At 41.2% G+C, this 12,296-nt stretch overlaps 1 long non-coding RNA gene across 2 annotated transcripts in view; it reads left to right on the forward strand.

Moving 5' to 3' along the window:
• Window positions 1-12,296, forward strand: part of LOC139184205 (uncharacterized) — a 307,785-nt gene that overhangs the window by 62,444 nt on the left and 233,045 nt on the right. For both annotated transcript variants that reach the window (XR_011567766.1, XR_011567767.1), the window contains one exon: window positions 514-597. This is a non-coding gene — a long non-coding RNA (uncharacterized lncRNA). The remainder of the gene's footprint in view (window positions 1-513; window positions 598-12,296) is intronic.

Here is a 12,296-nt window from a genome sequence, read left to right on the forward strand (position 1 = left end):
ACGTAGCAGCCAATCTTGCCCTCTTTTATAAAATGGGGATGACATTACCATCTCTTAGTGAAGGATAACTAAATAATACATATAGAGCACCCCACATAGTACCTGGCAGAGAGTAAGCACTGTGTAAAAGGTAACTTTTTTATTGTTATTATCATGGACTTAGCCAGAGGCCAAAGCCACTCTTTCCCTGGAAACAGAAAGCTCCCATAAAGTAGAAAGGTCTGTCCTCTTGGGTTATCATCATTCTAGACCCGTCTCTTTGGTGTTGGCAATGTATATGCACTAGGCGTAGCCAAGGTGTTTATCATTGAACAGAATCTTTGTGACTGAAGCCCAGAACCATACATGTTTACCATTTCCAGGTGATTTTGTACACAGTAGGGCTTTGAAAACCATCCCTACAATCTCCTGTTGGTCCCCTCTGTGCGCACGTGTTTCTCTGAAGCAATCTTCCAACCTCCTCACACCTGCTGTAACTTATAGGAAACTCACAGCATGCTTCTCCCTTTACAGAGTAGAGAGGCTGCGAGATGTCCACCAAGAGGACAGGATCAGGCCTCTGACCGGGAGGTCGGCGTCTCTTCTCCTGGTTTACAGGTAAGTGTTGGTCAGTCCTGTTCTGGGCTTGCTGATAGACAGATTTTGCCAAGATAGCCTCCCCAACTTTGGGCAGGCGGGCGAAGGAAAGACTGAATGTTTCTGGGAGCAGAATGAATTTTCAGTGAGAAAACTTTGTAGCTGACAGAATTTTCGAAATGCTTATATCTTTTAAAAATTATTTGTTTATTTATGGCTGCATGGGGGTCTTTCTTGCTGTTTGCCGACTTTCTCTAGTTGCAGTGCGTGGGCTTCTCATGGCAGTGATTTCTTCTGTTGTGAAGCACAGGCTCTAGGGCACAGGATCAGTAGTTGTGCAAGGGCTTAGCTGCTCTGCAGCACGTGGAATCTTACCAGACCAGGGATCAAATGCATGTCCCCTGCATTGGCAGGTGGATTCTTAACCACTTGACTACCAGGGAAGTCTTCAAAATGCTTATATTTGTGTGTCCTTCAGATTTGGAGAGCTAGTCAGGTCTAGAGCACAAGGCCACTACTACCAAGGAGGGCAGAGCTCACTGCAGGCAGTGCCTCCTTTGGCCTTCACTGAGAGAGTGAGGCTTTCGGGGGTATGTCCGAGTCTGACGTCCTTGGACTCCTGTCAGCTTTGTTCCAGGGTCCCAGGCAGCACGGGTGAATCTAGACTCAGGGGAACAGGTATCTAGAGCTTAGCATTAGCTTGGGCCTATTTCTATGGGTTTCTGGCACTTGAGGGTCTCCCTAGGGTTTGTTGGGTCTTCCACTCCTGTTTGAAAAGTCAAGAGCCTTGCAGGAGTTGGAGTGGTCTTGCCTTGTGCTGGCACGTGGTGAAGTTCTCATTGATGAGGGATGTCTGGTGTCAGTTTGGGGAGACTGGGAAGAGAAGGCAAGCATGAATGATCCAAGGGCTTTTATTTTGCGTCTTTAATGGTACCCTCTTTCCCTAGAGGTATATGCCTGAAAGCTTGTTAGGTGAGTTTTGAAAACTAGCTATATCTCTAGGACATTCAGACAGAACCTGGTCTATTAATCCAGGGTTCCACTGGCAGGAGGACTCTGCACTCCACTGAAGCTTGGACTCGGGCTGAGACTTACAGTCCACAGGGGACTGAGGGAGAGGGAGGGCTTAACTGGGGCATCATAGATGCAGTAAGTTCCAATGGCTGCTTTTCAGTCACTAGTAGAAACCTATGAAAATAGGAACAAGACTTATGTGGTATCCAACTCTATGACTGTTCTGATTTCTCCACTTTGGAGGTGTCTTGCCTAGTTCCCCTGTGTATTGCAAACACTTGAACTTATGAGGCCCATGTGTTTTGACTGTGATAGAGGTGCTGCAGGAAAGGGAAACAGTCATTCTCAAGTCCCTGGGACCAACTGCCAAGTGAGAGTCCTTGGCTTTCTGAAGGAAAGAATGCAACAATGAGTCAAAGGAAAGCAAAAGCGAGTTTAGAGAGATGCTACTCCATAGGCAGAATGCCCACTATCTCAGAGAGTGAGAGGCAGCCCTGGGGCTTGGGGTTGTTGGTTTTTTTATAGGCTGAGTAATTTCATACGCTGATGAGTGGGAGGAATATTCCTGCTATTTTTTTTTTTTTTTAGTTCAAACGTATTTATTGAAGTTGAATAAATGAAATGGAAGATGACAGACCTTTTATTGGTAGTTCTTAAAAGAAAAAAGTTGAGTGAAGTGAGTTATCCTTTAGTTTTTACTTAAAAAATTTAATTGGAGGATAATTGCTTTACAACATGTTGGTTTCTGTGGTAAAACAACACAAGTCAGCCCTCTCATGTATGTATGTGTGTGTGTGTGTATATCCCCTCTCCCTCTTGAGCCTCCCCCGCTGCTTCTATCCCACCCCTCTAAGTCATCACAGAGCACCAGGCTGGGCTCCCTGTGTTACATGGCAGCTTCCACTAGCTAGCTATTTGATAGTATATATATGTCAATGCTACTTTCTCAATTTGTCGCACCCTCCTCTTCCCTTGCTGTGCCCACAAGTCTGTTCTCTATGTCTGGGTCTCCATTCTTGTCCTACAATTTGGTTCATCAGTACTATTTTTCTAGATTCCATATATTTGTGTTAATATAAGATATTTTTCTCTGACTGACTTATCTCTGTATAACAGGTTCTGGGTTCATCCAGCATACTACAGCTGACTCAAATTCATTGCTTTTTATGGCTTAGTAATATTTCATTGTATATATGTACCACAACTTCTTTATCCATTCATCTCTCGAAGAATATCTAGGTTTTGTCCATGTCTTAGCTACTGAAAACAGTGCTACAGTGAACACTGGGGTACATGCGTCTTTTTGAATTATGGTTTTCTCAGGGTATATACCCAGTAGTGGGATTGCTGGGTCATATGGTAGTTTTATTCCTAGGTTTTTGTTTTTGTTTTTGTTTTTTAAGAAAGAATCTCCATACTGTTCTCTATAATGGCTGTATCGATTTACTTTCCCACCAGTAGTATAAGAGGTACTTTTCTCAACATCCTCTCCAGCATTCATTGTTTGTAGATTTTTTGATTATGGCCATTCTGATTGGTGTGAGGTGATACCTCATTGTAGTTTTGATTTGCATTTCTCTAACAATGAGCGATGTTGAGCTTCTTCGCGTGTGTTTTTTGGCCATCTGTATGTCTTCTTTGAAGAAATGGCTGTATTCCTGCTGTTTTGGGGAAGGTAGAGATTCTTAGGAAGTGGGCCACTGCCTACTTTTTGGCCTATTTTGGTTCTGCCCTGAAAATGTCACGGTGTTAAGGGACAGTGATTTTTTAGTATTATAATGAAGGCATAATGAGCTAAAGGTCAGTTACCACACTGTCCTCATTGATTTCAGCTGGTTGCGGCCAGTTTTTATTGCATTCTAAGCTCTGTTCCCTTTCTGCATTTATCTAGCAGCTGTGCCCTGCGTCTTTCCCTCCTGTCTCAGAGGGCAAGAATCACCTGGCCTGGGATTTCTGAGGGAAAAGGTCCCATGTGTTCAGATTCAGAGGAGAGACGCTCATCCAGCTTCATGATGTGAAGGGAGTCAGGTTCTTGCCGTCTCTGTGGGAAATTATTTTCACTTTTTGAACCAATAAACAATTGAAGCCAATAGATTCTCTTTTGTGTTGGCAGAAGACCCGGCCATCTGTGTGGCATAGCCAGAGGGCATGGGGGACCAAAGCTTCAGAAAATGTTTGAGGGAGACCTGGGGAGAGACAAACAGAGATGGGGATCTGGGACAGGGGCCAGCAGTTGTGAAAAGACAAAGAGGCTGAAGTGGCTGAAAATGAAACAGGCAAGGAAGAGTTAAACAGTGTCTGAGGAGGAAGGATGTGACAAGGGGGGTATCCTGAGGCTGGATGCTGAGGAGGTAATAATTCATCCACCCACACAGAGGATGATTGAGAAAATGATATTGTGAGCTGATAAAAGTGGAAAGACTGACCTGAATGAATAAGGAAATATGAATTGGAAATATTCTCACAAATCTATGTGTTCCTATGAATATCTGAAAGTTGGAGAGAAATTGTTGTATCTTTGTTCCAAGGAGGACCACACTATGACCAACAAATGGGCATAACTGATGCAAATTCACGTTACTCGTGTTCACTCTCCTGTTTCTATTCTTGGGAGGGAAAGGGAAAAAGAATAGACTTTCTCCCACTCTTTGGTTATAGGACAGAGGAGAAGAGGTCTTGCTCTTTCTCAACTGTGTTTGAGAGGGAGAGTGAAGTTAAAGAATAAATGCAAAGACCAAGTTGCTGTCAGTTTCACTACCTTCAAACCACCACCCCAGGAGGTGCAGGCATGTTGGCTATTCAGCAGAAGTTGTTTGCAGAAGTGGGATTATAAGGGCAGGTGGGTGGTTGCAGTGCTCTGGGGGAAACCTTAGAGGCTGGGTTACCAGATATTGACCAGACTCTTTTCAGAAGTTTTTTTTTGTTTGTTTGTTCCCTCCTTGTGGGAATCACACCTTTATTAGCAAATATACCTCTTCAAGAAAACTTCCGTAGAGTCTCCTCACCCTAGTTTAATGAGGCAATTTACAATACCTCTTCTCCCTGGCTTGTGGCAGAGCCAAGCAGAAGGTGTCTACATTTTTATTCTTGTTTATGGGACTGTTTGACTTGTACATTATGTACATATATCTTTAGATATAAATACTGTTTGTGTGTGTGTGTATGTGTGAATGTGTTGTGTTAATAGGAGCAAAAAGATAAATCCTCTTAAGAACCTAGATGCAGGTTTGGGGGGAGATAATGGTGGAATGGTCCTCAAGCCTTGGAAAGATTTATTGAACTGAATTCTCATTAAGTGACCAAGTCAAAGACATGTGAAAGAGCTTCTCCTCATTAATAACTGCTAAGTTAAGCCAGGGAACGTTGAACTGATAGGTAGGTCATTCCTTAGTCAAGTGCATTCCTTTTCCTTCCTTAAGGAAAAGAGGAAATAGCATAATAAGACTGAAAGGTCATTTATAAAGATCGGATGCAAAGTCAGTGAAGCTTTCTTTGCAACTGAATTTCTTTTTCATGTATGTTAGATACAGCAAATAAGGAATATAGCTTGAGGTTTCACAAATGAAGATGAGAGCAAAGGTCATGATCTTTTCTGTTCTTACGATGTGCCAGGAACAAGCAGTTTGTCTCTCAGAAATTGTGCCCAGGAATAAAAGGAAGGCTAGAGACAGTATATTGTATTAAAGAATTCAGACTCTGAAGTTAAAATTAGCCTGGTTCTATTTAGCCTGGGGAATTAACTTAAGGGTTAAGCTGAGATTGAATCAAGTTGAAAGATCAGAGTCAACTTTTCTTTGAATTTTTGCTCTTTCAAGTTTGCTTCAAATAGCAATTCCTGTCATGCTTTAAATACCCACATGGGGATCTGTGGATTAAATGCTTTAAAACAACATACATACTTTTTCATCAGAACTCTTACAGAAAGCCCCAACTAGGTAACTTGTTAGTTATTTTCTCTGTATCTGTGCATGAAGAAGTACAACATGCAGACAGACTGCAGGTTCAGTGATTTCTAATGAGAGAAAGGTTCAAATTTCAGCTTCAGGATCTACAAGGAGCAAACCAGCCTGGAAAGGGCATGGCTTAGAAAATGATCTTTATTAAGTGATGGTAGAGCATGAAGTTATTGATCTCATTTTGGAATTGCTGTCTTCTAGGCAGGGAGCAAGTTATCAACTTTTTTTTTTTTTAATTAGAGTATAACTGCTGTACAATGTTGTGTTTGTCTCTTCTGTACAAAGAGGTAAATCAGCTATAGGTATAAATCCCCTCCCTTTTGAACCTCCCTCCCACCTTCCCCCATTCCATCCCATCCCACCCTTTTCAGTTCAGTCCAGTCACTCAGTCGTGTCCGACTCTTTGCGACCCCATGGACTGCAGCATACCAGACCTCCCTGTCTATCACCAGCTCCTGGAGTTTACTCAAATTTGCGTCCGTTGAATCAGTGATGCCATCCAACCATCTCATCTTCTGTCATCCCCTTCTCCTGCCTTCAATTTTCCCAGCATCAGGGTCTTTTCCAATGAGTCAGCTCTTCGCATCAGGTGGCCAAAGTATTGGAGTTTCAGCTTCAACATCAGTCCTTCCAATGAACATTCAGGACTGATTTCCTTTAGAATGGACTGGTTGGTTCTCCTTGCAGTCCAGGGACTCTCAAGAGTCTTCTCCAACACGACAATTCAGAAGCACCAATTCTTTGGCGCTCAGCTTTCTTTATAGTCCAACTCTCACATCCATACATGACTACTGGAAAAACCATAGCTTTGACTAGATGGACCTTTGCTGCAAAGTAATGTCTCTGCTTTTTAATATGCTATCTACCTTCTAGGTCATCACAAAGCACCAAGCTGAGCTCCTTGTTTTATATAGTAGCTTCCCACTAGCTATCTATTTTACATACTATCAACATTTAGGGCTGCTTTCATTTGGGTGAAATCTTACCATTCTGAAGATTTTATGACATATTTATAAATCATAAAATGGTGAAGATAGTAAGGAAAGAAACAGCATAGAAGTTAGAATTTCTGGATTTGGATTCCAGACTTGCTGTTTCTTTGCTGCTGTTCATGAGAAAATAGTTTACTTTTAGTTCATTCTGTCGAGTCTAGGCTTTATGTTTCTGTCTTTGTTTTTACACTGTCAGTTCAGTTCAGTCAGATCAGTCACTCAGTCAAGTCCGACTCTTTGCAACCCCATGAATCACAGCACGCCAGGCCTCCCTGTCCATCACCAACTCCCGGAGTTTACTCAAACTCATGTCCATCGAGTCGGTGGTGCCATCCAGCCATCTCATCCTCTGTCGTCCCCTTCTCCTCCTGCCCCCAATCCCTCCCAGCACCAGAGTCTTTTCCAATGAGTCAACTTTTTGCATGAGGTGGCCAAAGTACTGGAGTTTCAGCTTCAGCATCATTCCTTCCAAAGAAATCCCAGGGCTGATCTCCTTCAGAATGGACTGGTTGGATCTCCTTGCAGTCCAAGGGACTCTCAAGAGTCTTCTCCAACACCACAGTTCAAAAGCATCATTTCTTCGGTGCTCAGCTTTCTTCACAGTCCAACTCTCACATCTATACATGACCACAGGAAAAACCATAGCCTTGACTAGACGAACCTTTGTTGGCAAAGTAATGTCTCTGCTTTTGAATATGCTATCTAGGTTGGTCATAACTTTCCTTCCAAGGAGTCATTGCCGCAGTCATTGAATAACAGGACATCTTCTTCTGACACTATAGGCCAGCACATGCCCTGAAGGGCTTTCAGAGTCATCCACACCCTGGCGGAGCTGGTACTACATGATTGTTTGATAGTTTATGAGTGATAGAATATATGAGCTAGTGGTTTTGTTTTGTACTATATTGTTTTTATGGTACAACTGGTTGTTTTGTATCATATGTTACAAATCAAACCCAGTCCCTACTGTCAAGGACTGTGGAGCTTAGCAATTTTTATGACTTTGATCTGCTTATAAATGGAAGAGATGGACTGCCTTGTATATAAATTCACATGGATTTGGAAAGAAAACTTGATGTCCTGGTAGCTTTTTTATTTTTTTTTAATTTATTTTTCCAATTTAGTAGAATCTTTTTTTTTTTTTCTTTCTTTTTTTTTTTTTTTTTTTGGTTTTTTATTTTTTTTAAATTTTATTTTATTTTTAAACTTTACATAATTGTATTAGTTTTGCCAAATATCAAAATGAATCCGCCACAGGTATACATGTGTTCCCCATCCCTTTTTTAAATTGGAGAGTAATTGCTTTACACAGTTGTGTTGGTTTTTGCCATATAATGTCATGAATCAGATGTAAGTATACATACATACATATGTGTGTATATATATATATATATATACACATATATCCTCAGTGTAGTTTTGATTTGCATTTCTCTAATAATTATGCTTCTTGTTTATTTATTTATTGTTTTGATGGCTATTTTCAATACAGATGGAAATGTTACCTTGCAACTCAAAATGAGAATTTGAGAAACTGAGGATAGGGGGCAATTTGATATTCAGACACAGTATGATTCTCTTCGGAGAAGGCAATGGCACCCCACTCCAGTACTCCTCCCTGGAGAATCCCATGGATGGGGGAGCCTGGAAGGCTGCAGTCCATAGGGTTGCTGAGTGTCGGACACGACTGAGTGACTTCACTTTCACTTTTCACTTTCATGCTTTGGAGAAGGAAGTGGCAACCCACTCCAGTGTTCTTGCCTGGAGAATCCCAGGGATGGGGGAGCCTAGTGGGCTGCCGTCTATGGGGTCACACAGAGTCAGACATGACTGAAGTGACTTAGCAGCAGCAGCAGCATGATTCTCCTAGGAGAAGAGGGGGTGCTATTCTAGACAGCAGTGCTACGGATGAGCTAGTAACATGGAGCAGAGGTTTGGAAGATCAGTGAAATTATGGTGACACAGCAGTGACCCTGACATGGCATATATGTAAGTATATGAGGAAAAGAAAGTGTTAGTCACTCAGTCATATCCAACTCTTTGTGACCCCATGGACTGTAGCCTACAGGCTCCTCTGTTCACGAGATTCTCCAGGCGAGAATCCTAATTAGCCATTCCTTTCTCCAGGGGATCTTCTTGACCCAGGGATCAAACCCAGGTCTCCTGCATTGCAGGCAGATTCTTTACCATCTGAGCCAACAGGGAAGCCCTATACATAGGTGTATGTATACACACGTTTACATGTATATGCATACATACATATGAGAGAGTCCATTCCTAGTTAGGTTGATAAGAAGTCCAGGGTTCCTGATGAGAAGAGTCTGGAGCCCTCAAGAAGGAGAAAGCTGTCTGGGGCTCTCAAGGAGAAAAGGACAAATGTTCTTTTCTATATTGCTTTGTCTTAGTTAATATAACAATGTATCTTGCTTGAGGACATGTTTCTCCTTAACAAGAACCTTCTGACCAATCCTGTCATCTTAAAATGTATATTATGGGAGTGGGTCTGGTAAGATCTTTCTATTGTTCATTCTAATCTTGTTAATTTAAGATGTATGTTGCAGGAGTGGGTCTGAAAAAAGTATATAAGGCCTTGATAACACTAGCAAGGGGGCATTCTCCATCCCCTTTCTGCTGTCTATGTCAGAAGCTTTCTTTGTCCCTTTTCTTACTTTAATAAAAATTCAGCTTCACAAAAGCTCTTGAGTGATCAAGGCTTGTCCCTGGTCCTGAAGCTAAATCTTCTTCTTCGGAGATGACAAATCCGGCATCGTTCACCATAAGCTATCACATGTACCTGTATATGTATATATTTATAATACAAAGGCATCCTGAGTATTAACAATGACATTTCAGTCTATAAGAAAGAAAGTCTAAGTGATTGATAATCTCACCTCCTAGAGACACAACACTTCTGTGTGTCTTCTGGTCTTTTTTTGTGGCACCCAAATTCCTCACATAATCACCCTCATTCACTAAAAGACATTTTGATATCATCACCAAGATTGTCATTTTCTAATTAGATAACGCTGAGTAGAGTTTGATTTCTTCCATGTTACAGGAACCTAGTTACTTAACCTTTCTAAGATTTCCTCAACTGTACGAGGAATACAACTACTATGCAAATAATACTAGGAATGTTGTCCCAAGGAAGAGAAATATTATGATTCTCAGTCTTGACTGTGCATAAGAATCACCCAAAATCCTTGAAAAATTCTGATCACCCCACTTCCTCAGAGTACTGACTTCATTGCATTGCCCTGGCTTGTCCTGTTTTTTCTAAACTCTTCTCTAGATGACTGTGATGCAGCCAGGACTGGAAAGCACTGCAGTAATGTGTGCAAAGCTCTCAATACTTAGAACTCAGAAAGGCATGAGCACCATTATTATACTGTGTTTTTGAAAAGAAAATGAATTAATAAAACATGCTCTCATTGTATTTCTATTTTTCTATATGATGTGCAGTTTTTATTGCCAAGTATGTGTCATTATCTTCATCAAGTTCTGTGGCTGCTTGGTATTCAGTAGTATCGTGACAGTCCAGTTTACTTGATTAGCTGTACATTAGAAATTTAAGTCATTCTAAGTATTCAACTATTCTAAAGAGTATTGCAAAGAGTCTTGTGCTTATAAATCTTCATAGCTTTTCAACTATTTCCTTAGGAACTGCTGGCTCAGAGGGTACATCCATTTTTGAGGCTTCTGAACATTGCCAAATTGCCCTGTTTAATGGGATGATCAATATCATTTAGGATACATTACAGCTACAATAAGAAAAAGCTTAGTTCAAATTGACTTAAACAATAAAGGAGATTTATTGGCTCAAATAACTGGTAAATCTAGAGATTAAGTGAATTTCAGAGCTAGTTGGATTCAGCATTTCAATGATACCATCAAAGATCTGTCTATATCATCTCTTGCCTTAGCCCTATTCCATACCAGCTTTTTTTCTGTGGTCAGAATAAGACTGCCAACAGTTCCTGGGGCAACAAGCTTCTTAATCCAGATACAGTGTAATAAATGTCTCTTTAAGACATTTTCCTAGAACAAGGAAGCTTAAACTTTCAGCAAACCCATGCCTCACCTCTTATTGATCCAATTTTGATTAATCAGAGATGAGAATATCCTAATCAGTTTATACCTGAGTCACATATTTTACCCTTAAGAAGGATGGAGTAATCTTCTCCCACAGCTCCTTGGGTGCAGAAGGGAGGCTTTGATATCTTGAAAGAAGGAAAAACATAGAAGAGAGAATAGATAACCACAGTGACCAAGATCAACAAAATTCAAAAGAGAATCATAGCAGGATGCTTCTCATAAAGTTGAAAAGAGGGGAAGAAAGTGAGTTGATGAGAAATGTGTGTGCTAAGTAATTTCAGTAAAGTCCAATTCTTTGTGACCCTGTGGACTGTAGCCTGCCAGGTTCTTCTGCCCATGGAATTCTCCAGGCAAGAATACTGGAGTGGGTTGCCATGCCGTCTTCCAGGGGATCATCCAAGCCCAGGGATCGATCCCATGTCTCTTATGTCTCCTGTACCTGATAGGGTTATGTTGGATTAATAGCTATTTTACCAATTGTATCAGTTCTGTCTGCCTCCAGTATTTGGTACCAAACAAGTGTGGATTTCAGGAGAACAAGGATGTCTATTATTTTTTTAGCCAATCATTGCACCCTCCTTGCCTCCTAGCACTGTACAGAGCACCTGTTTCCATATATTTTAAATCCATTTAATATGTCATCAACACAATTCCTGAAACAGTAAGTGTTTAACTTTATGTTGTTTAAACTATAAAATTAGAGTTGTGTGTTTTTAGTTGTTTAAGGAATATTCAGCATCTGTTTTCACTCTCTCATCCACAATCTAAACTATAAATTTCTTGAAGTACAAATATAGAATTTTGGTGTGTGTGTATGTGTCTGTTTAAGTGTGTGTAAGAGAGAGAGAGAAACTGACTTGTAAATGGCAATGTGTCCAAAAATACTCCATGTGTGATGAATTACAACTTTCTAGGCAATGGCACCCCACTCCAGTACTCTTGCCTGGAAAATCCCATGGACAGAAGAGCCTGGTGGGCTGCAGTCCATGGGGTCGATAAGAGTCAGATGTGACTGAGCGAATTCACTTTCACTTTCCACTTGCATGCACTGGAGAAGGAAATGGCAACCCACTCCAGTGTTCTTGCCTGGAGAATCCCAGGGACAGGGGAGCCTGGTGGGCTGCCATCTATGGGGTCGCACAGAGTCAGACACGACTGAAGTAACTTAGCTGCAGTGACTGTAGCAGGGTTTAATAGGTCCTTGGTTCCTAATTAGTGCCTACAGATGAACATACTCTCTTATTTAGAGACACTCAGCTAAGAAACATTCCATTTCTAGCAGCACCTAGACTAAAATCCTCCTTACCTTCAGTTGGAGTCTGGATATAGACATCTGGAAAGATCATGCATTGATTTACTTGAAAAACATTACCTGTGTGGCCAGGTTCTAATTGGATTCCATCTTATCATGAAAGAGATTGTACAATGTTTCCTCTGGTGCTGTCCCTCTGGCAAGTCCCCCAATAACATTCTGCCTTGCTACCATTCTTTCAAACCCACACCCAGAGGAGTCTGGGATTTGGAAGTATTAACATTTAGATTAATTTCTCATGGCAGTTAGGTTATTGGATTTCTCCCTCTTGCCAACACTCCTTAAACTGCTATAACTATCACAGTCTCCAGTGGACCTCTTAAATAGAAAGCATTGGTGGAATAATGTCTA

The sequence above is a fragment of the Bos indicus genome, chromosome 7 (assembly GCF_029378745.1).
Source record: "Bos indicus isolate NIAB-ARS_2022 breed Sahiwal x Tharparkar chromosome 7, NIAB-ARS_B.indTharparkar_mat_pri_1.0, whole genome shotgun sequence".
NCBI classification, from domain to species: Eukaryota; Metazoa; Chordata; class Mammalia; order Artiodactyla; family Bovidae; genus Bos; species Bos indicus.